Raw genomic sequence first — 23,805 nt, forward strand, 5'->3', positions numbered from 1 at the left:
TGGTGATAGGCAAGTTGAAAAAAGCCTAAGAGAGATATGTTTGACATGGAAAAGGAAGCTAAACTGGTTACATCACATGCATCTTTAGGTCGCTTTTTGGACTTTTCTTTGAGGATGGTAAAGACTAGATATTGTGACCAGACAGATCTGGTTTTTATCTTGTCACTGGTAATTAAAAGGGGAGATACCTGTGTTATCTCAGAGGGTGTTGTAAGCACAGACTTGGGCTTGAACCCTACCTCTATGCCTGCTACTGTGATGCTCACAGTGATTTAGGCACTGGATACAGGTTTTACCCCAGTTTCAGTGCCTAGTGGTTATGACCATGAGCAATATGTTCGACATCTCTGTATACCTTAATTTTCTGATCTGTAAAATGGGAATAATGACAGTACCTATGGCATCATGTTGTGTGGGTTAAATACTGAGTATATTTTCACTTGTGTTGGGTTGCATTTCATGAATTTGTTCGTTTTTTAAAATTTGTTTTTGTTTTAAAGCTGTCTCCTAGTTAGTGTGGAAAGGAAATCATACATTTAAAGACCTATTTAAAAATTCTGACATTTACAAAAATTGCAAAGATTACCATCTGTATGATAATTTAGATGTTATAGGGTTTTTAATGCTTTATCTTTGGTTCATTTATATTTCATAATATTTTAAATTACTAAGGATGGGTGACCATGTCATGTGAGTTTTTATATAGTGAGACCAGAGATTATTAACTCATTGTATATGTACACTGAATCGCACTCAGTGACCTATGCATATGGCTGGAAATAATTTGAATGTTTAAATGATATTGAATTTTTGAGGTCCCTCCTTATAATATAGTGGGATTAAATAAGAACATTTCATACATACATATATATGTGCACTACTTAAAATGTGCTGCATGTTAGCAACACTAGTGCACCAGTTACTTAGCAATACTTTTGCACATATTGTTTTATTACTTTTTCTTATGGAAAGAAAGTGTGCATATATTTACTTCTATGGTCTATTCAGATTAAATGATAAAAGAAAAATAAAGGTCTATGGCCCCCACCACTTAGATTAGGGAGTAGTTCCTTTGTCGCCTCTCATGTGGTCTTCCTAATTGTCCCATGTGCAATGCTGGAAGTGCAGGTGCTACTCTCTAGATATTGCTAAACACTCCAAACTGATAGTACCAATAGCACTTTCGCCACTTTCTACACATTCTTAGCAACATTTGCAATTAATTGTTGCCAATTTTCTAAATATAAAATTGCATTTCCTTGGGCCTCAGTTATTTTGTCCTGATTTCATAAATTTGATTATATTTTCATGTTTATGGACACATTGTGGTTCTCTTCTATAAAATGCCTCATCATATCTTTTAACCATTTTATCATCTGACTGTTTTATATATTTGAATTATTGATGGAACTTTATATTCTAATTAAATATTCTTTGCTGGATGTAGTCTCATCCAGACACGTGGAGTTTTTCTCTTTAATGTATGCTTCTTAGGAATTTCATATAGTCCATGTTATAAACCTTCCCATTATAGTATGCATTTCATTTCTTCCTTCCCCATGAAAAGTACAAAAGCCTCCTTTTCTATTATGTTCTAAAAGTTTTATAGCTTTATCTTTTTAATTCTTTATGCAAATTAAATTGAGTTTTGTACATGTTGTGAAGTAGGTATCCGGTTAGTTTCTTTCACCTGGAGAAGTTATTTTTCCAAAAGTACTTATTGTCTTCGTATTGTTTTTCTCTAGAGTAAACAGTATCGTTTCCAAATTATGGAATTAACTCATTGTTAGTGTCATAACTGTTCTGGAATAAGTCAAGTCTCCCACACGTTCTTTAATTTGGCATGGGTTTACTCTTTGAAATCAAAAAGTGATTCATTTGTCTATATCTATGCAAATAAAAAAGAATCTTAATTACTAAATTTGTATTACCTAGCTTGATGTCCGACAGAGAAACTATGACACACTGTTATTTTTATTGGTCTCAGTTATTCTTGGCCATTTTCTCCTTCATTTGTCCTATTCCCTTTTATTTAAGTTTGAAAAAATTTGTATTCATCTTAATAGTCATCTAGGAAACACCATCTTCTTTCTATTAAATCTTTCATTTACAGAAACATGTGACACCTCTCTCACTCTGCATTTAGGTATTATTAATGTCATTTAACAAAAATTGTAATTTTCACCAATTATTATTGTTCTGCTTTAAAATATTATGCAAATTTCTCTTATCAGATCAAATAAAGTGATATTTGTTATTAAATATCAAATTTTACATATTGATTTATATGTAATTTTTTTTTATCCTCACTCAAGGACATTTTTCCATTTTTTGTTCAGATACAGTGGGAGGGAGAGAGAGAAAGAGAAAGAGAGAGAGAAACATCGATGTGAAAGGGATACATTATTTGTAATTTTTTCCTAATAATTTCTTTTATTATATGAAATCACATTCATGAATTGATTGATACTAAACTACTCTTTTTTTATTAATTTATTTTTGTAACAAATGTTTCTCCTTTTCCCCCCAGACACCCTCCTCCCCATCCTGCCCCCATACCCCCTAGCATTGTTGTCTATGTCCATTGGTTATACATACATGTATATAATTTCTTTGGTTCATCTCATCCATCCCCCTCGCCTCCCTACTCTGAGGTTTGTCAGTCTGAACCATACTCCTTTCTATGTTTGTCTGTCTATTTTGTTCATCAGCCCACCTTGTTCATTATATTCCACAAATAAGTGAGATCATATGGTACTTTTCTTTCTCTGATTGGCTTATTTTGCTTAGCATAATACTCTCAAGGTCCCTCCATGTTGTCTCAAAGGATAAGGGATCTTTCTTTCTTATAGCTGCATAGTATTCCACTGATCTATCGATGGACACTTGGGCTGTTTCTAGATCTTGGTGATGGTAAATCTTGCTGCTATGAACATAGGGGTACATATACAAAACAGCCTGGTACTGGCACAAGAACAGGCATATAGATCAATGGAATAGAACAGAGAACCCAGAATTGACCCAAAACATTATGCTCAATTAATATTTGACAAAGGTGGCAAGAGCATACAGTGGAGTAAAGACAGCCTCTTTAATAAATGGTGTTTGGAAAATTGGACAGCTACTTGCAAAAAAAATGCAATTAGACCATCAACTTACACCATACTCAAAATGTATAAAAGACTGAAATGTGACTTGTGAATCTATGAAAGTCCCAGAAGAAAATGTAGGCAACAAAATTTCAGACATCACATGCAGTCGAATTTTCACTGATACATCACCTGAGGCAACAGAAACAAAGGAAAAAATGAACAAATGGGACTGCATCAAACTAAAAAGCTTCTGCACAGCAAAAGAAACAGCTATCAAAATGGAAAGGGAACCCACTGTATGGGAGAGCATAATTGCCAAGATACATCAGATAAGGTGTTAATTTCCAAATTATATAGAGTGCTCATACAGCTCAACAAAAGGAAGAAAAAGAACACAATTAAAAAATGGGCTGAGGAGCTAGACACCTCTCCAAAACAGGACATACAAATGGCCAAGAGACATATGAAGAAATGCTCAACGATACCAAACTACTCTTATATTCATGATATTTGGCCAAATGGGTTATTCTATATAAACATTTTTTCATGCATCACTGAACTCAATTTATTAACATTTACATAAAGATTCTTGAATCAATTTTTTTGAGTAAGATAAATGTACAATTATTCTTTTTTCCAGTGCTTTTGTTTTTATAAAAGTTATACCTGTATAATAAGTTTGACGTTGAACCTTTTATCTATTATCCAATCAGTTTTATAAGTTTAAAACAAACTAATTATTAATACTTGGTGAAATTAGAGCCCTCTAGACTTATGTTATTTGAAGAAAAAATTAATTACCAACTCATTTTTCTAAAAATTTTAGCACTGTTTAGGCTTCCAATATCTTTTGAACATAAAATTTCTTTAATTTTGATTTTTTTGTCTAGACCTACATCAACTTATCTGAATTTTTATGCTATTGACATGAAATTATTAATTGAACCCATCTTTAACAGTTTATGCTGTAACAGTTTATTTCATATTTCCTTTTTATTCCTATTATGTACTTTATTTATTAGTAATTACTCAGAGGTTTGTATAATTTGTTAGTTGTTTTCAGTAAATCAGTTTTCAGTGGGGCGATTTTTGCTACTGAAATGCTTTTCCTAAGTCATTAATTTCTGCTTTCATCTTTATTATTTTTTTCTTTTTCTTAATTTGAGTGTATTCTGCGGAGTTTTTTGTTGTTGCTGTTTAAAACCTTACTTTGGAAGCTTATGTTAAAGCATCTGGAAAAGCTTCACTGTGCTATGTTATAATCCTAAGTGTAACCTGAGGACATACTTTTATTTATATCAATACTATATGTTTAAAATGTTCTAATGCTATTTCACATCGAAAGACATTGATATTAGGTGTCAATAAGTGTACTGAAGACTGACATGCCTGATATTTTTAGAAAACATCATATTTCTTCCTGAAATAACTTTGACTTAATGATATTTACCCCATAATGTGAAATACAAGGGAAGAATGGATTGCAATTTTATCTGCAAGAACACTGATTCATTAGATGTGCACCAAGCAGACTGAATAAACTCCAAAAACATGCATTAAATGGTGTGAGATGTTCCCAAAACCCCCCAGTTAGAGTTTCCAGGGACACACAGACTGCAGTTCTCTGACCGGCGCCTAATGTCCACATGATCACATTCAAATGAAGTGAAAATATACAATTCTATCAAACCATCATATATAAATTTATTGATTATATATATTTTTTTATTTTCCGCTGAATTAGTTATTTACTATTGTAGAGTCAAACAATAGGATTAAGATAAAAATCTAGGATTTTTCCAGATCCAGAGGGCAAAAGAACCATTTTCCCCCAAATGATACTGTGTTCAAGACTCATCATAAAAGTAAAGGATGCAGAAAAGCTCTTTGATGTAGATACTCAAAATACTTATGAAGCCACAAGAAGGGTTAGAAATTGAACTAATGTGTAATTAGTTAAGAATTTGTTTATTTGGACACATTTTTATGGAAAAAAAATTAAAAGATATATCTTCCCCACACACTTGATTAGGAAATTCATTAGCATTCTCCAAACTGATGGAAGAAAGTGTGTTCATGAAGGTGTATGTGACCAAAAGTACTGGTAGCTGGAGGCCTTGTGGGGACTTCTCCATGACAAATGATTGAACGGAAGGTCAGTCTCTCAAGGTCAGTTTCTAAGATATAACATATGCCTATTAGGTGGAGACTTGCACCTGCTTGAAATCTCTGCATTACTTGTTCTTAGTGTTTAAGAAATAAACATTTTATACCCTGTGTTTAGAACATAATTTATGACCATTGTGTTGGATAAAGATGAAGAGTTTTAAAATAAAAACTTAGAGCAATGGAAAAAAAAGTGATATTGCAATGAATGTACTCAAAAACACATTTTAGGATAATCTGGGGCTTAGGTAGTATTAACACATCTGTTTCTGACTAGTTAGTACATTTTCTCTACCTTATTACAACTGTTTCAGAAACATGAAAGTGAACATTATCGAACAACCAATGTTAATGTGCTAGGAGAATATATGAGAGACCTATAGTTGGGTAATGCTGGATGTTGTGTTGGGTAGAAGTAAAAAAAAATAAGCCATCCATATGATAATCCATTGCTACTTAAAAATGTTCTTATTCAAGCACCCACCCACAACAAATGCCATTTGCAATCAGAACTACAAAAAAGTCTCCATGTCAAAACATGAACAACTTTATAACTCACATGAAGATACTATATAATAACCTGGAATTTATCTATACACATTCAGAATCACAAACTCATATCAAATTGCATGTTTTTATAAATCACAGTTTTAAACTTGTCCTAAATTTTTAATGAGATTCACTATTATGTTTTCTCAGTACTTTTATATCTAAGGACTGTTAAAATGTTCAGCATTCCTATAATTCATTTAAAAGTAGAGTATGTATTTAACTCACTGAAATTCTGCTCAATTCAAAAAAAGTCTTCTGATAACCTCTTACATTGAGCCACCTGGTTATAATATAAGGTGTTGATTGCAATGTGTCCTAAATAATTTTTTAAAATGTTTTTATTGATTTTTTTAGAAAGAGAAGAAGGGAGAGAGAGATAGAAGTATGGATGTGAGAGAGAAACATCCATCAGCTGCCTCCTGCATGCCACCCACTGGGGACCAAGCCTGCAACCTGGGCACGTGTCCTGATCTAGAATTGAACTGTGTCCATGGGACGATGCTCAATCCACTGAGTCACACCAGGTGGGCTCAAAATAATTTTTAAAACAATATTTTGTCATTGTGTTCCCTAGCAAATAATTGTCCCAGCAATTAGTGTAGATATTCATGTGATCATTTTCTAGTTTTATTTAGATATTCTATTACAACAATTTCCTGTGTCCTTTCTTACTTATAAGATAAATTACCTATATTCAGAATTCCTTAATGTAAACCTCAAAAATTGGTTCTGTAAGAATGAAAGACTTTTAGAAAGAAGTGATTTGTCATTCTAGCTTTCTATACTTATAAAGACAAATAAATAGGTGTGTTATTTCAAAGATAAGATTTCTAATTTCATACAAACTGTCCAAATATATATTTTGAAAAGTAGGAGAGTGTTTTTTTTTTTTTTTTTTTTTTTTTCATCATGCCTGTCTTTTATAAACTGACAATTAAAACTGTATTTTACAGACTTCCGGTCAGGACAGCAGGTGTAGGTAAACACGGTATCACCTCCTCCCACAACAGGATCAAAATTACAACTAAACTACAGCACAACCATCATTCAGAACCGCCTGACATTAGCTGAATGGAAGTCCTACAACTACGGAATTAAAGCAGCAGCCGCATGGAGACTGGTAGGAGGGGCAGAGGCAGAGGGGCTGGTCCCACACCCACGTGTGTCAGATAAAAATCAGGAGGACACCTCGGCTGGGAAGGTCCTCCCTGAGGACTGAGGGGTTCCCGTCCCACACCAGGTGCCCAGCTCAGGGTTCCAGTGCCAGGAAGAGAATCCCCATCACTTCTGGCTGGAAAAACCAGTGTGAACTGAGGCTCAGGGAGGCTGAGGCTGTGGGAGCTCAGGCAGCTCCTCTTTTTTTTAATCCTCACTTGAGGACATTCTTGCATGTATCTTCAGATAGAGTGGGAGGAAAAGAGAGAGGAAGAGAGAGAGAGAAACATCGATGTGAGAGAGACACATCGACTGGTTGCCACCCACATGATCCCAACCAGGACCGGGGACAAACTGCAACAGAGGTACGTGCCCTTAGCAGAAACCGAACCTGGCACTCTCTGGTCCACGAACCGATGCTCTAATTGCTGAGCCAAACTGGCCAGAGACACTGACAATAGTGTGGGGAAGGCAGGAGGGGCGTGGTATCGGGGAGAAAGGGGTCAATGGGGAAAAAAAAGGGGGAAACATTTGTGATACATTCAACAATAAAGATGAGTTAAAAATAAATAAATTAATTAGTTAAAAAACAAACAAACAAAAATCCTTTATTTTACAAGGCTCTCTTCTCTCCAGATTGTTGTAATGTATAAAAGACCTCTTGAAGAGCAAAGGCATAGTAATGGAAAACGAAGTGTTGACCTATTAAGAAATAATTACTTTAACTAAAATAATCCCAACTAACAATGAATTTGGAAACTCTCTTCTTAAAATCCCTGAAATAGGATATTTTAGACTCTAAATTCTTTACCTTACATCTAAATCCTTGGATCTGGTCCCAGAGACACAAAATAATTCTCCAACAGTCAAATATCTTATGAATGATAGAGCTGGAGTTAGAATCTCAATCGCCTGACCCTTAGACTGGGGATATTTGATTACTCCCATTAAGATAAAAGAAACCTAAGATTGAAGGCCAAAGGCTGGACTATATCTATGACTTTGGGTAGGTCCATTACACTTTCTGCATTTTACTTTTCTCATCTACTTGGTGGAGAATATGATTTAGCATTGTCTTGGAGATCTGAAGGTGTAAATATAAGGGTTATTAAGCACCAATTATTATTTCAATATCACAACCTTTTATTATTATTATTATTATTATTATTATTATTGTTATTATAGGTGTTTCCAAAATAAAGTTACAAATGTGGAAGTAGTACTAAGTGTTTCATTTAAGTGATAATATTTTAATTTTTGAGATATCAATGTGATGGCATAATATGGAATCTATGTTTAATCTCAAAATGGCATTATCCATCTTGGGCTTAGAACTCAAATTTATATTGAGAACATTTAAACATTGTACCCTCTCTGAGCTAGATAAGACTCATCTCTTTGCTTCCCTAGATTGCCAGTTCAGCAAATTAGAAATTTATACCTTTAAAGATGAAAACCTCTTTGTGAATCAGTTTCCCAAGCATTTCTTATGTTATTACAGGTCTTAGTGAGGGTTACTGGGTAGTGTCAGATGCAAAGAAAATTGCCTATATCTCTTGTGCTCACAATTTTGAGCCCTCTGCCCCCAGAGTCCCGCCTGTGGTGGTATGTTTCACGTGGAGTAGAAGCCTAGTCAAGTGCATGCAAAGCTCCCCATGGAGTTCTCTTACTCTTGGTTACACTTACGCCTTGTTCCAACACTGTTTCTTCCTTAAAGAACACATACTCAACTATTAGAAATATAACGAAGAAAATAGTTGTTCTAAAGAGGGAAAAAAAATCTTCTTGCTCAGAGGAGGAAAACAAAATTTAAAAAATGAGGCAAAATAAACTTCTGGTAGCAGTCTATGCAGGAAACAGCTGCAGCAAAGATGGTAATAAGAGGGAAAGCATAATTAAACCAGATGTTTTGAAATGTATAATTTTAAATGATATACAACATTGAATTAAAATATAAATGTAAATAAAAGTGAATGGATTGGAAGCATAATTAAAACCAAAAGGAACAAAAATAAACTTGGCGAAAACGAAATTAGAATGACAGACAATAACTGACATTGCTTAGCCAACAAAATATTAGCTAGCGAAGATTTTCCTCGATTTTAATTTTAGTGCTGCTTAATCAAACATGAGTTTAGCAGGGTCTCAATAGGCATTTTCAGTGATGAACTTCAGAGAAAATGAGCATTTTAAATACAGTTCAAGTTACTGTATGTGATACTCTAAAAAAATTCAACTATCTTAGGCACTCGAGACTTGCAGCAGTAAGACTAAATTAAAACTTTAACTTAAACCACAGTTTGCTCTATTGTCTCTTCTGACCCTAAATTCTCTGCTGACCTGGGCTAACAGTTTCCTTTCATCCTGAAACTAAATCCAGCTGTATCACCTGAGCAACCACAGGTCATATCTTTCTCCTCTTCATCTTGCTTCTCCTTCATTTTTATTTTAATGGCATCCCCCACTTGCACTTTATTGTGTTCACTGCTGTCAAGTCTGGTAACTGTCACACTTCCACATACACTGCTGCTTAGCCTGTCCACATCAGGGACTGTCACTAAGGCGAGTAGCAGCGACTGAAGTCACCGGAAGAAGAGAGGAGAGCACCAGGGAGAACAGCAGGGGTTGAAGACTGCCTTGGCTTCAGAGACATGTAAGTGCATCCCGAGGTGGAATGCACCTTGCTGCGGCCCTGGGGTCAGCCGGGACCTCTTAAGGAAGCACTGGTTTCCTGCATGCATTTGGTTATTAGATGTATTATATTTTAATGAACTACAGTCTGAGAACATAAACTCTCCTCCAAAACAGCAGTCTTTATCAGTTATTACATTTTATAGAAAACTGATTGCATGTCAGTCCTATCTGCCAGAGAATGTGATACAATATCAACTGTAATACAAATCTGAATATTCCAAGTCAATGGAATGGTGGAAAATTCATTGTATTGCTAGAATTGAGCAAATGTATCATAGAGTGAACTAAGGAAGCCACTTGCAAGCTGTCATTGCAAACATGGGGCGATGGAGTGGCCCAGTAGAACTACCTAGGATTATACCCAGACTTTAATTCATAGAGGTATAACTAAGTGATGACGTGGAGAAGCCAGTGTGATGAAAAGAAGACTTTATTGGTATTGTATGGTATATTTGCAAGTTGTTAAGAAAGTAGATCCTCAGAGTTCTCATTACAAGAAAAAACTTATTATTTATTTATTTATTTTTTTGGTATCTACATGGGATGATGCATGTTAACTAAACTTATTGTGGTACAACGTACACCTGAAACTTATATAGTGCTGTATGTCAATTATATCTCAATAAAGCTGGTAAAGAAAAAAAGGAGAATTTAGTGCTTATTATTTACATTTCTTGAGAGAATGACTTACCATATCACTCACAGGACAAACATCAGGACAGTCAAAGACAGAAGGAAGGAAGGAGAGGAAAGCCTGGGTCAGAACCTGCACTGGGGTGTCCACGGGAACATCAAGGCTAGTCTTGGGGTTACAGGGGCTGTTACTAGTTGTCTGGTATGTGGCCCTTGGATGATTTAGGGCAGGGAAAATATTGCTTGGTGTATGAGATTGAAATAAAAAGGCTCATATTTGAAAGACTTGTTTGTAGGCAGGTGTTATTATTTTTAAGAATTAGCTAGCACAGGAGGGGGCGTTTCTCCTTCAGTCTGCAGGCTCTCAAATTCCAGAGCATTAAAATATAGAAAATAGCCCAGCTGGTGTGGCTCAGTGAATTGAGCATCAACCAATGGACTGAAAGGTCTTGGTTCAATTCCAGATCAGGGTACATGCCCTGGCTGCAGGCTAGATACCCAGTGGAGGACATGTAGGAGGCATCCGATTGATGTTTCTCTCTCACATCACTGTTTCTCTCTCTCTCTCCCTTCTTCTCTCTCTAAAAAGTCAATAAACACATATTTTTAAAAAGCTTAAAAATATAGAAAATAAGAAATTATGATTAATATTATTGTCCCTGTGATGAATGGATATAAAATACACCAACACAGAATCTAAAAAATAGAGTTAGAACAAGAATGCTTTTCTAATAGTCTCTATTATAAAAATAACCCTGTTGCTGTTTCCCATAGGCAATCATGTTCTCCTGAAGTACAAGTATCCGCCAGAGACCTCTCAGCAGAGGCTGGGGAGGTGAGCCCATTAGGGGACATTGCACACCAAACACTGTGGACTTCCGGAATGTCATCAAGGTCTTCTCTATAGATAACACAACTGTAACTTCAACAATTGTTCTGCTCTTAGAAAATAATCAATATCGGTGAAATTGGCAGTACTTATTATACTGGTTGCCCCCTCATGCTCTGAATCCTTTAGGTTTCTTAGGGAAGGAAGGGAAGCCTGCACGGTCAGTCGTCCATTCCCAACTGCCCACTTCCCAAAGAATGCAATCAACACCAGCTTCTCTACGGCCTAAGACTATGCCAAGCAGCGATGAAGAGGCATCTGAATTGACCCCAGTGACCTACACTATGCCCAAATGTGTTACACAAGCTGCAGATGCTGACTGCACTACAACTCTATTTATTTACTTGGGTTTGAGAGCCACTTTTATTTTATTTTATTTTTTACATCCCTATGTATTTTTATTTATTTGTTTTTCAACTACTGTTCAGATTCAGCTTTATTCTGTATTAGTTTCAGGCATATAGCATCATGATTAGACAGTCATATGCTTTACAAAGTGGTTGCCCTCCCCCCCCCGATATTTTCGGTACCCACCTGATCCCATGCATCGTTATTACAATATTATTGACTATTTTCCCTATACTGTAATTTATTTAATTTTTGAGCACATGCAAGAAAAATGTGATGGGACCAGTATAAGTAATTTAGAGTCGATGGGACCAAAAGAACAACAGTGCATTTAATAAAAGAAAAATCACTTAAAACTCAGTAAGTATTTTATCAGTAAGATTTCTGAGTTTGATTCAGATTTGGAAGAAAAATTTTGTGCTATAAAAAGGAATAGTGAGAGAAAAAGAATTCTTTAAATTAAAAATAGTGGTAATCACAAGTACACAGCAGATGTAGCCAAATTTTGTACTTGTTCTTTAGAAAGTCAGTTCTTGGGAGTAAGAAATTCAATTACCCATCATTTATTAGGGACTAAAAATAAGTCAAATTATTTTTGGTGATTAGTATCACAGCTAGGACCCCACGAGCATTCGCTTTGGCCCTCATAGTGTAAAATATTTATGTGTCATTACGGAAAAGAAAATGCAAGCTATCTTAGAAGCTTCTCTTCTGTGGGCTCTTCCTTGGTCCCAAATCTGGGGGACATGTTTTTAACTCAAAGTGCCTCAGTTTTCTCAACTAAATATGGCAATAACCAAACTTAAAACATGATAGTTTTGTGAGAACTAAATGAGTTAGTACAAATAAAACATTTAAAATAAGTGTGTGCATATATTCTGCATTTACATTTTATAGGATATTTTATCATTGTGTTTTGGTGTATATATAAAATTGGTATACACAAACTATTATTCATTTTGTTCATGTCTATTATTGTTATACAGATTTATTTTCCCAATCATGTTGCAATTTTATTTTTTATTAAATTAATGTAATAGTATAGTACATTAAACACCAGATGGGTAATAGGTTTTTTTTTTTTTTTTATCCTCACCAGAGGACATTTTTCCATTTTTTGTTCAGGTAGAGTGGGAGGGAGAGAGAGGAACAGAGAGAGAGAGAGAGAAACATCAATGTGAAAGGGACACATCGAGTGGCTGCCACCCGCACAACCGACCAGGGCCGGGGACAAACTGCAACCGAGGTACATGCCCTTAGTGGGAACTGAACCCAGGTCTCTCTGGACCACAGGCCGACGCTCTAACCGCTGAGCCAAACCGGCCAGGGCAGTAATAGGTTTTTTAATGCAACCAAACAAACAAAGCCATGAGATATTTTTTTCAAATTTACACACACACACACACACACACACACACACACACACACACGTATATGAAGAAGAAATGGCATCTTTGTGATAAATGTTAATACAACATAATTATCTTCTTTTGTCTTATGTGATATATATCATTAGATTTTCTTTATTTTTGTTGAAATGCTCTAGTTCTGATTTATCATGAATCTTTTATTTTGTAAGTGGTAGAACTTTCATAAATAGTTACATAGTGTGCTTAGCTTATAAACAGTAATTTATTTAATCCTTATTACAACTCGTTAGGCAGGCATCATTCTTATTTCATAGAAAAGGAACAAAAGTGAGCCACAAAGAATAATAAATACATAGCCCAACGTCACATGGCCAGTACGTGAGTGATCTGAAATCTGAGCTTAAGCCACCAGGCTCCAGACTGTGCTTTTTTGTTTTTTTAACATTGTACACTAAGTGTCTTATATGTAAATAATAAATTAATTAATTAGTGAGTTTTTAAAAACATCAAACACCTACGTGATGTTCACTATGCTCCTGGAGGTCAGGACCGTACTTACCCTATGGTCCTCACAACAACCTTATCAGTCAGGACCAAAACCTATCAGGAAGGTACTGAGTCTCTGTCTTAAAACGACCTAGTGGTCTTGTCTCTCTAGTGGTATAAATTTTCACTAAGCTTTTAAAAGTGATTATTTTTTGAGACTTTGTGATGGCAAGAATGAAATTAGGGTGAAAGGGAGACTCATTATTTTTAATATGTGTACATGTAGCTTATTATATGTATACATCACTAAATTTATAATAGACAATTATTATATTTACAGCAAAAATACCTTTGGAAATGTGTACCATCATAAAAATGATCTATTTAGCTGTGTGACTTCTGCAAATTTACTGCTTACATGTCTTCCCCCATCTCCTCCGGCTGTAAGCAGATAACCTTGGCCAGTAGAACAATGGTCTCAGTGGATTTCTGTTATCGCTCACACTCAGAAGCAGACCATTTGTAAGGTGGCTTTTGCCTGCCAAGATGTGGTCTGAAGTATGGTTAATACTCATTTCTAAGGAAAATAAGGACTCTGATATTTAAGTGTCTTCCTGTGTATAAACAAAAAATAAAACAAAAATTATGAACAATAACTTGGCAAAAAAATTCTAATCTTGAAAGGAAGGATTTGATATTTGTTTGCTGTTATTTGCATTTTTTCCTATCAAACTGAATTTAACCATAGTGTTTCACAGCTGATCTAATTTAAAAAAGGAAAAACTTGAAAGAATATGCTTTCATAAGCCCTTTGAGGTAGAATCTAAATTGAAAATTCAGAGAAAATAGAATACAGAATATCATTTGAAATTGTTTTAAAGAACAAATTAAACATATGTAAACAATACAGGAATGTAAAAAATAAAATATCTTACATATTAATATATATCGTTTTTAAAAACTAATTTAAAGATGGTCGATGCCTGGCCGGCATGGCTCAGTGGTTGAGCATTGAGCCATACACCAAGAGGTTTACATTTAAATTCCCAGTCAAGGCACATGCCCAGGTTGTGGGCCAAATCCCCAGTGAGGGGCATGCGGGAGGCAACCAATCGATGTTCTCTCTCATCCATGTTTCTCTCTCTCTCCCTTTCCCTTCATCTCTCACTAAAAAACAATAAAGAGAAAAAAATATTTAAAGATGGTCAGTGAAAGAATGATAACTGGTTTATGTCACAATAGCTATAACACACTTCTGGTATGTTACATAATAATTTAAGAATGGACACTATTTGTCTGCAGTGATGTGACATCACCAACCAAGAAAACACTGTGGAAATTGTTCCAAGCTATAAGAAACCTGGGTAATGCATTTCAAATTCTCTCTCTCTCTCTCTCTCTCTCTCTCTCTCTCTCTCTCTTCCCCCCTCCCCCTTCTCTTCAACCAGCTAAACAAATAAGCCATATTTACTAACTTTAAAATTAATTAATTATTTGCTATATAGTCAATAATTACAATAGTCTAACTATAGCTTGAAGATATAAATACAATTCCTCTTTTAGGACTTTTCCATTGCTGTTTTCTGATTTTTAAACCAGAATTAATGTAATGCCCCAAAGTACATTTTAGAGAATGGACATCCACAAAACAAACATTGTAACAGGAAGCACAAATCTGTGAGGTGCTCACTCGCTGCACCAACTACTCTCTTCCACAGCTCTGGCAGATGCTAACTGCACTAGTGAGCCCGTTGACCAATAACTGACCCTCTCTTGGGTGAGTGCAGCTCCATTCTTTGTTTTAATTTTGTGGGACTATATTATGGTGCTTTGATATTTATCAGAAAAAGAGATTGCATTCCTCCATGAAGAAGATACACTATTTTGGGTGAAAGTTAGATTTGAGGATACTTGTGTTTAAGAACCACTCCCTAAGCAAAGACACTTAGGAGCAGATGGTTTACATCTCTCCGCCCCCACAACCAGAGAGCAGGTAGCTTAAATCACCCATCAGGAAGATAGATAGCAGAGAATTGATTAGTGCCAGACAAACTTATGAACGGAGGGAGTCAGGGGAATAAATACTAAAAAACCCAATGAGAGCCAGACAATTCCAAGATAGAGGTGAAGCTGGCTGGAAAATAATTCCAAACCTCACTATATGGTCATTTTGATGCACCAGCAGATTAAAGGACACACCTGGAAAGCTGATGAATATTCTGATTGAGACGTCCCTTAAAGTCCTCACCTACAGGAAGAGATAAAAATCTCAGGACATAGGAGCTAGCGCTGAACTCTCCCTTGAGCAGGCCCTCACCTCCCTTTCCTCAGCAGGTGCTTCGACTTCCTTTCCCCTAAGCTAACTTAGGGCCCCTCTTGCCTAACTTTTCTGAGTCCAAGCAGCCCTACCAGGGCTCACTCCTGTTGCCATGATCTTGCCTCGTCTATCATCAGCCTTTCCTTTGTCTCAATGTCCCCAGCGTTCATAAACGTAGTCTCAAAAGCACCCGGGTGCCTATCTTGAAATTTTTCTTGCATGAAGTCAAGAACCCACACATTCCAGACTATGCGGGAAAAGACCTTTTCCGGTGACAACGTCACCTTCTTTAGTAAAAGGCGAAAGGTTTATGTGATCTGAAGAGAAACCAGAGTATCAATGTCACTTCTTTAATAAAGGAAGTTCATGAATTGAGGAACCTGAAGCTGTTGTATTTCTGGTATTCACTCTGTAGATGGTAAAGTTAACCAGGCAAGAATAAGTCTATGCACTGGGAAAAATTGGCAATATAGCTAACATTAAAGGAAGAACTGGATTTGCACTGTTAATGCAATGTTTGAATATTTATGGCTTCATTATATTGTCAGGCATATGAATAATAGCTTATCAGATGGTAGGATACTTATGTATGGGAAATAAAATTATGAATATCCGCATGAGAGTTCAAGGAAGTGTTAACAAGGAAATGTTAAAGTGTGCCATGCTTATGCCTAATTTTAAAAAGCCAGTGTTTTACTCAGAAAAACCAAAAACTGGGATGCAAAAGCAGATACCTTACTCTGTCCCTAGGATTAGCTACATGGCAAGAGATTGTGATGGGTCCTTAAGATTCTAAACTATGCATCTTACATTGAAAAATGACATATTTCCTTGTTGATGACTAAAACTGTTATTTTGGTTAAAAAACGTTTATAGAATTCTAATAGCAAATGTCGTCTAAAGATGCATGGCATAGAGATATTCAAGGATAAGCCACAGCCCTTCTGCTCCCCAAAAAACAGTTAATTCCATAGGAGCTTTTAAAGTAGTTCCTGGTAGCTTTAAATGGATCTTGATTTGAATAGGTACACTATTGAACTTTGGGTTTTCATTACCTTGTGACTGCAGAAACTGCTGAGCATTCCATTAAATGTGAAAGCATACTGTGGCATTGTGTCTTAATTTTGTCCTCTAGGCTGCTTTTCATCAGAGCAGGGTGCATGCAGTTCAAAGCTGACTGTACACACAAACAAACATGAAAACATCATATGGGTTCATCATAGGCTTTACCACCCATGAAGTGCTGACTTGACTGAGAATTGAATAGGCGCTGAAACATCTATTAATAAAAGCAGAGAGGGGTGATAAGGGAATGAATGGCTGCCTCAATTAGGTTGGATAGATGGACACTTTATTTGATTTTGAGGGACAGAAGCAAGCCCTGGTATGTCATTGTGATATTCCACTGTTGAGTTGGAACTGTCTAGCAAAATAACAATCGTCCAGGTACCGGTGAGGGAGCTAAATTATTAGCAATATAGGAAAAGAAAAAAGCTCAGAAAAGATGGCTTATAACTACTTGGCTCATACCCACTCACTTTTCTTTCACACAGATGCCAAATCTGGAGTGACTGGGACATTGGAAGCCGGGCCCTCAAATCCTGAGATCTCACTCTGCTGAGCAGCTGTCCATCCTACAATCTTTTATAAATTTAAGTAAATATTGTGATGTGTGAAGTCTAATGTGTTTTTACTAGTTGAATAGAGTAAGTGATGCAATATACCATATACTTGTTTTGGGTCTAAGGAGATACCATATACAAAGTACCTAGTAGAGTGACTATTAATAATATTAATCCTTCTCAAATACACTGACACTCAGATAAACATCCAAAAAAAAAAAAAAATCCACTAATCTAATCAATTACAATTTGATTCATTGAGGGGGTTCATAATGTGTGCTTGCTTGCATTTGGTTTATTTATTTATGTATTTATGTGTTTGTTTTCATTAGATTTATTGGCTGACATTGGTTAATAAGATTATATAGGTTTCCAGTGTACATTTCTATGATACATGATCCCAGTGTACATTTCTATGATACATGATCTGTATATTGCATTATGTGCCCACCACCCAAAGTCAAATCATCTTCCATCACCATATATTTGATCCTTCTTTTCCCTATTCTCCCACCTCCTACCATGCCCCCTTCCCTTTGATAACCACCACACTGGGGTCTGTGTCTGTGAGTTTTGATTGTTTTTCTTTGTTCATTTGTTGCTCTCTCTGTAGACTCATGACTGCTTTCAATGATGGAGCCAAGATTTATACTATTTTAAAAAATACTATCTGCTATTCTTCACAATTTATGAGTCAAAAGATACTTTTTACTTCCTGAAACATAAACATATGCCTAAACAAACAAGTACATAGACAATATACATATAGATGTATATCAATACTTCTTCATACACACAACTTTTATCTCATCAACACTATTTTAACTGGAGGCTGAGTTTCTCTCTGATGAGGTTTTCAAAGAATTAATTCCATTATCAAAGTTATGTTTATAATTTTTTATTATAACATTTTATTTGAAAAAGCAAAAAAATGCTATTCTAATTCCCTTTAAAAATACATTACAATGGCAAAAATTTCAAAAAGCAGTCACTTTTTGGCATTTAATACCTCTTCTGCCATCAGAAGACTATGGCACATGTCTGCTAAAGGCACTACATTAGTCTTTTAATCTTCTTTAGCCTTTATGATATACTTGGGCAAGTATTCATTCCTTCAGTTTCTAAGAGTTTTACTGATTTACTATCTATGATACCATTTCATTAAAAATTAAACAGTGTTGCCCTGGCCAGTTTGGCTCAGTGGTTAGAGCGTCGGTCTGAGGTCCAGAGAGACCCGGGTTCAGTTCCCGCTAAGGGCTTGTAACCTGGTTGCAGTTTGTCCCTGGCCCTGGTTAGTTGTACGGGTGGCAGCCACTTAATGTGTCCCTTTCACATCGATGTTTCTCTCTCTCTCTCTCCCTCCCACTCCACCTGAACAAAAACTGGAAAAAAAATGCCCTCAGATGAGGATTAAAAAAAAAAAAAAATTAAACAGTGTCAGGGCCTCTGTAATGTGTATTTTGTTATTCTTCACTGAGAGTCTTTTAATAGCCTATAATACTTAGATTAATAATATAGCTTCTATAGATTTATTGTGGTATCAAGAACCTATCATATATGTGGTATCATATATGTATATATGATACATGTGAATAATTATGTATGTATAATGATGGGCATATGCATATATGTATTTATATTATGTTTTTGAATAAAAATAACGGGGAAAACATTTCAAAGTTAAATATTTATCACTGGAATCTTACAGAGTACAATTTATTTCAGAGCGCCTCAGAGGAAGGTACATGAAACAACTTTATAACAAGTTACCTTAAAAAATAAAGAAGGCTGAAATTCAGATTTCTAGGGACAGCACGTCATCAGCTCTACATATCCAGGTTTTATAATCCAAACTAAACTTTGTAAACCGTTAGACTAATCTTTGTTAAGGGCTGCTTGTGTGAATTTTAAAAAAATTGAATCCTATCATACTTGTTCGTTTTGACCTTCCTGGTAGAACGTTGGTGACATTGTAGTGATGTCTTGAGGAAACTTGATATTTGGCACACTAAAATATATTTTTTGCATGTCAGACAAAATTGTCAGAAGGAAGACAAGTGACCTAAAACTGAGCATACTTGCAACAGGAAAGTTTAGTGCCTTCTAATTTCTATTCCCGAGGAAAGAAAAATTCCCAGTGGCAGCACAGATAGAAAATAACAGCAAAAAAAATGTGTCTATTTTTGTTAATGAGCCAAGCTTTTTATAAACTCTGTTTGCTTGGTTGCTGGCAGTCAGTTTTTATACTGACAGGTTCACCATCTCGCTCAGATTCTCAGAGAAAGCAGAATAGAGTGTTCACCTTGACTTACATACCTTTCTCATCAGGTTTAGCTTCAGGAAATGTCAGACCAGAAATTGTTTCATAGCTTGGCCATAAAGATTTAGAGAAGAAACTCTTTTTTTTTTTGTACTGTATAATTTACTTTGTAATACTGAAAAATGTCAGTTTCAGGGGAATAAACCCTTTGAGGGAAAAAAAAATAACAACACATTCTTGCAACCATATTTTCTTTCATTCTCCCTGGCTTTATTTGCTTATTAAAATGGCAATTCCAACCTTGGTCCTGGGGTAATGTTTAACCTGAGGAGGGCATTCAACTTTCTCAGTCCCACTGCTGATTAAATCCCAGGGAATGTTAGTGCTGACGAGCAAAGTTTCCCGGACAAGGTTGGGGCTATGTCCTTGACTCTGCTGGGGGTCCTTTATTCTGAGCCAAGACCTTTCAGTGTCTAGAAATGATTTCTCCCTAAATGTCCCAACACAGCACTCTGCCTAGAAAAATTGATGTCAAAAAAGTATGTAAGTCCTTGAACTGTGAGGGAATGGATGGGCTTTGTCAGTTTCAACTGCATACCTTTGCCTACTTACACAGAATGGCCGAGAGACTTTACAATTCTTCAAGTTCTTGTAATTAAAATATGTCATAATGAGTGCAGAAAAATGGGGGCTTACTATCAAATTCATACCTTCTTTTTCAAACCCACTCTGCTTATTTATCAAATTGAATTGCCACTCTGAGGTACTAGCAAACTCACTCAAAACCACAAAGCCAACACACGGCCAAGAAAACAAACTGTTCCCTACTCCCATGAGGCTTTGTCCATCATGCCACAATAATGCCCATGCTCTCTATTTTAGGCAGTCGTTCCTTGACATAGCTTCTCTTATTCTGAGGCAAATGTTAACAGATAAGGCATACCATTCTTATATTTATGCTAACATTAGAAATAATTAAAATATATTGAATATGAGATATGACACTTAATTACTACAGTATTTCATGGATGGAAATATCAGCAAAGCAACATACTATTAGGCAAACCCCAGAGCTCACTAGTGAGAACAGCTATCGTTTTAACAGATAAAGCAAAAACTTTTTTACAGAACCTTTGAATGAACTTATTCGTAATAAGAACTGACGATATAGATTTCAATATACATTTTGATTTCTTCCAAGTTAGTGATTCTGTTTAAGGTGATGTTCAATTTGCATTCCTGAGAAGAAATACTTTTGAGTGGGACCAATTTAAGTTGAAGAAGAACTCGTATAAAAAGTTTCTTTTGACTCAGAAATGTGATCAGCTGAAAGAAAATAAATCTAGCTTTAATCACATATTGAGGCAAAGACAAAACAGCACAGATCTTAATTGCTTTGGTTCAGAAAGATGCTGATGCTCATTTAAATCCTTTTCTAACAATCAAGACATTTCTCATGGAGTCTTTGGGGGACTTGGGAGGACAATCATTCTCCTATTATACATTTATATAGTTTTCCTTCTCAGAAAAATCAAAACATTTGTCTGTTAAATAGTTTTTGCTGATTAATAGCATAAAGCCAAGAATACAGTTTGGGGTGTGTGTGTGTGTGTGTGTGTGTGTGTGTGTGTGAAATTATACTATAAAGTCATGTAGAGTTCATTGCTGTAAAAAAAGTACATAAAATAAAATTTATCATTTTAATCTTTTTATTAAAATTTTTTTTCTTTATTGATGTTAGTGAGAGAGAGGAAGGGAGAGGAAGAGAGAGACAGAAACATCGATGAGAGAGAACAGCAATTGGCCGCCTTCTGCATACCCCACACTGGGTATTTGGCCCACAACCTTGGCAATGTGCCCTGACCTCTTGGGGCATGGGTCGACAGTCACCCAGTAAGACACACTGGCCAGGAGCATTTTAATCTTGTTAAAGTATACAGTTGTGTGACAGCAAGTATATTCATATTGTTGGACAATCATTACCACTATCCATGTCCAGAAATTTTCATCTTCCCCAACTGAAACTATGAACTCATTAAACACTAAATCACCCTTTTCCCTGTTTCCAGCCCCTGGCAATCACCATTCTACTTTTAGTTCTAACCCAAGCTCTACCCTTGACCAGTTATAGCATTCTTAGAAAATTTACTGAACCTATTTCATTTTTAGTTACTTAACATATTTATTTTAAAACGTTTAACTTGTAAAACTGGCACCTATCCCAATGCATCTGATAAATCCCACCTTTGTTTTATTTTTTAAACTTTGATGACAACCTTTCAGAAGTGCTACACAGAGTCTTTATTCAGATCTGGGTTTGATATAAGTATCACACATTTTACATGTGAAACTTGGAAGTTCTTTTTATATCATGAAGATTTTGAGGGTTTAACAAACACATTTTTAAGTATTGTATTAATTTCTTTAAAAATAACCAACAAAACTAAACCATATACCTTGCTGTAGACACTGATTATAATTCTGGAGGCAGCCGAGTAATTGATGCCAGAGTCTTCGTGATTTGCAGCCTGTAAGAAAAAAAAAATATTACCTGCTTGCCACAACCCTTTTGTAAATTAAATTGCTTCAGTTTCAACTGTAACTAAAAATGTTATTAAGACAATGAGCGATCAATGTGCTAAAGCTCATTCAATATTTACTCTAAGAATAAGACATCAAGAAATGCAAATTCTACTTTCGAGATCATTTATATAGAAGGCCTATTATTATTATTATCATCATTATTATTGCATTATTCTTCACCTGAAAAATAGTTTTCGCATTGTATAAATCAAAGTCTTAGACTGACATTTAGAATCAATTCCCTGCTTGTTACTGTTGTCAGATCTTTGAAAAGCTGTTTAATTGATTAAAGCTGGCTTGTTCATCTGCTCATTTGCAAACTTCCAATGAGTAATATACAAAATATTTAGATACAAGCAAAATTTGAATATACATTTTGCGATAACTTTTCTTTTAGCTGGAATACATATATCATAAAATAGTATGTCGCATACAATCCCATTTTACTGATTCATTTACCCTTCAATGATTTCCTAATCATTTATAATGACCACATTTACTTTAGTGATTATAAAATGAAAACAAAAAAGAATAAGCTGGTCAAGATCTTCTTATCCAAAATGTAAAGTAAATCATATCTCAAGAACAGAACAGATGCATGAACCTAAGTATGGATATTTCCCCCTCAACATGACTACCAGAGAATAGCTGTTGTCAGGGCAATACGAGCAGCGATATTTTCATTTCAGATACCCAGCCAGGGTAGCTACTGCATTATCCTTTGCTTTCAGTTTCTTGATTGGGCTTTGATTAAGATAGAATTTACTTTTCAACTCAGCTCTGCAGCTTAAAAATTCTGCTGTAATTGCTGCCTTAACACTCTGCTGGGATTCTTCATTAACTGCTAACTCAGAGGAGAAATCAAAGACCCTCACAATTTTAGAAGTGAATCAATAAATATCACAGAGTTAAAAATAATTTCTGAATATGATGCCATTTTTGAGAATGTTGCAGTAGAAGTCTATGCAGGGTAGTGAAGAAAAATGAAGGCAAAATTGGCTCTATTATAGTCAGGCTTCAGTGAGGTTTAAATCACAAATGAGCAGAGTGATTGTAACTATGCCTTATATGTACTGAGTGATCTTTGTGGGTCAATTACTGCACCAAGAGGTTGGCATACGTTAGTTTATTTAATACTCATTGGAAGCTTGGAGATGAGCAAGCCATTTTTCATAGATTAAATAACTTCCTTAACCAGGTAAGTAAGAAATAATATGATATTTTTCTGAGAAAAATATTTCAGTAAGTTATACAAGAATTTCTAAAATAATTATTCCAGAAAAGTTAAACATAAGTAAGTTTCAAGGAGTTGAACATTTCTCTGTTGACTTTCAATCTGCATTTTAGATTTGTCCGAGCATGTCTTCAAATACAGACTGTTGTGTTATGGTTTATGAAGCATAAAACCTTATCACATCCTTCAAGACTAGTAATTATTAATATAGAAAATTGTAGATGATTGAGATATTAAACTAAGCATGAGAGAAATTACATTACTAGGTTCATATGAAAATATACATATCACGTTTTCTGCTTAAATATTTCCACATAACTTTTAGTTTCTCTTTTAAGAAAAAAAAGTCAATAGAAGTTACTCCAAAGAACAGATACGAACAACAAAGGCAAAATAAAATAGCT

This window comes from Molossus molossus, unplaced genomic scaffold (genome assembly GCF_014108415.1).
Source record: "Molossus molossus isolate mMolMol1 unplaced genomic scaffold, mMolMol1.p scaffold_m16_p_5, whole genome shotgun sequence".
NCBI lineage: Eukaryota > Metazoa > Chordata > Mammalia > Chiroptera > Molossidae > Molossus > Molossus molossus.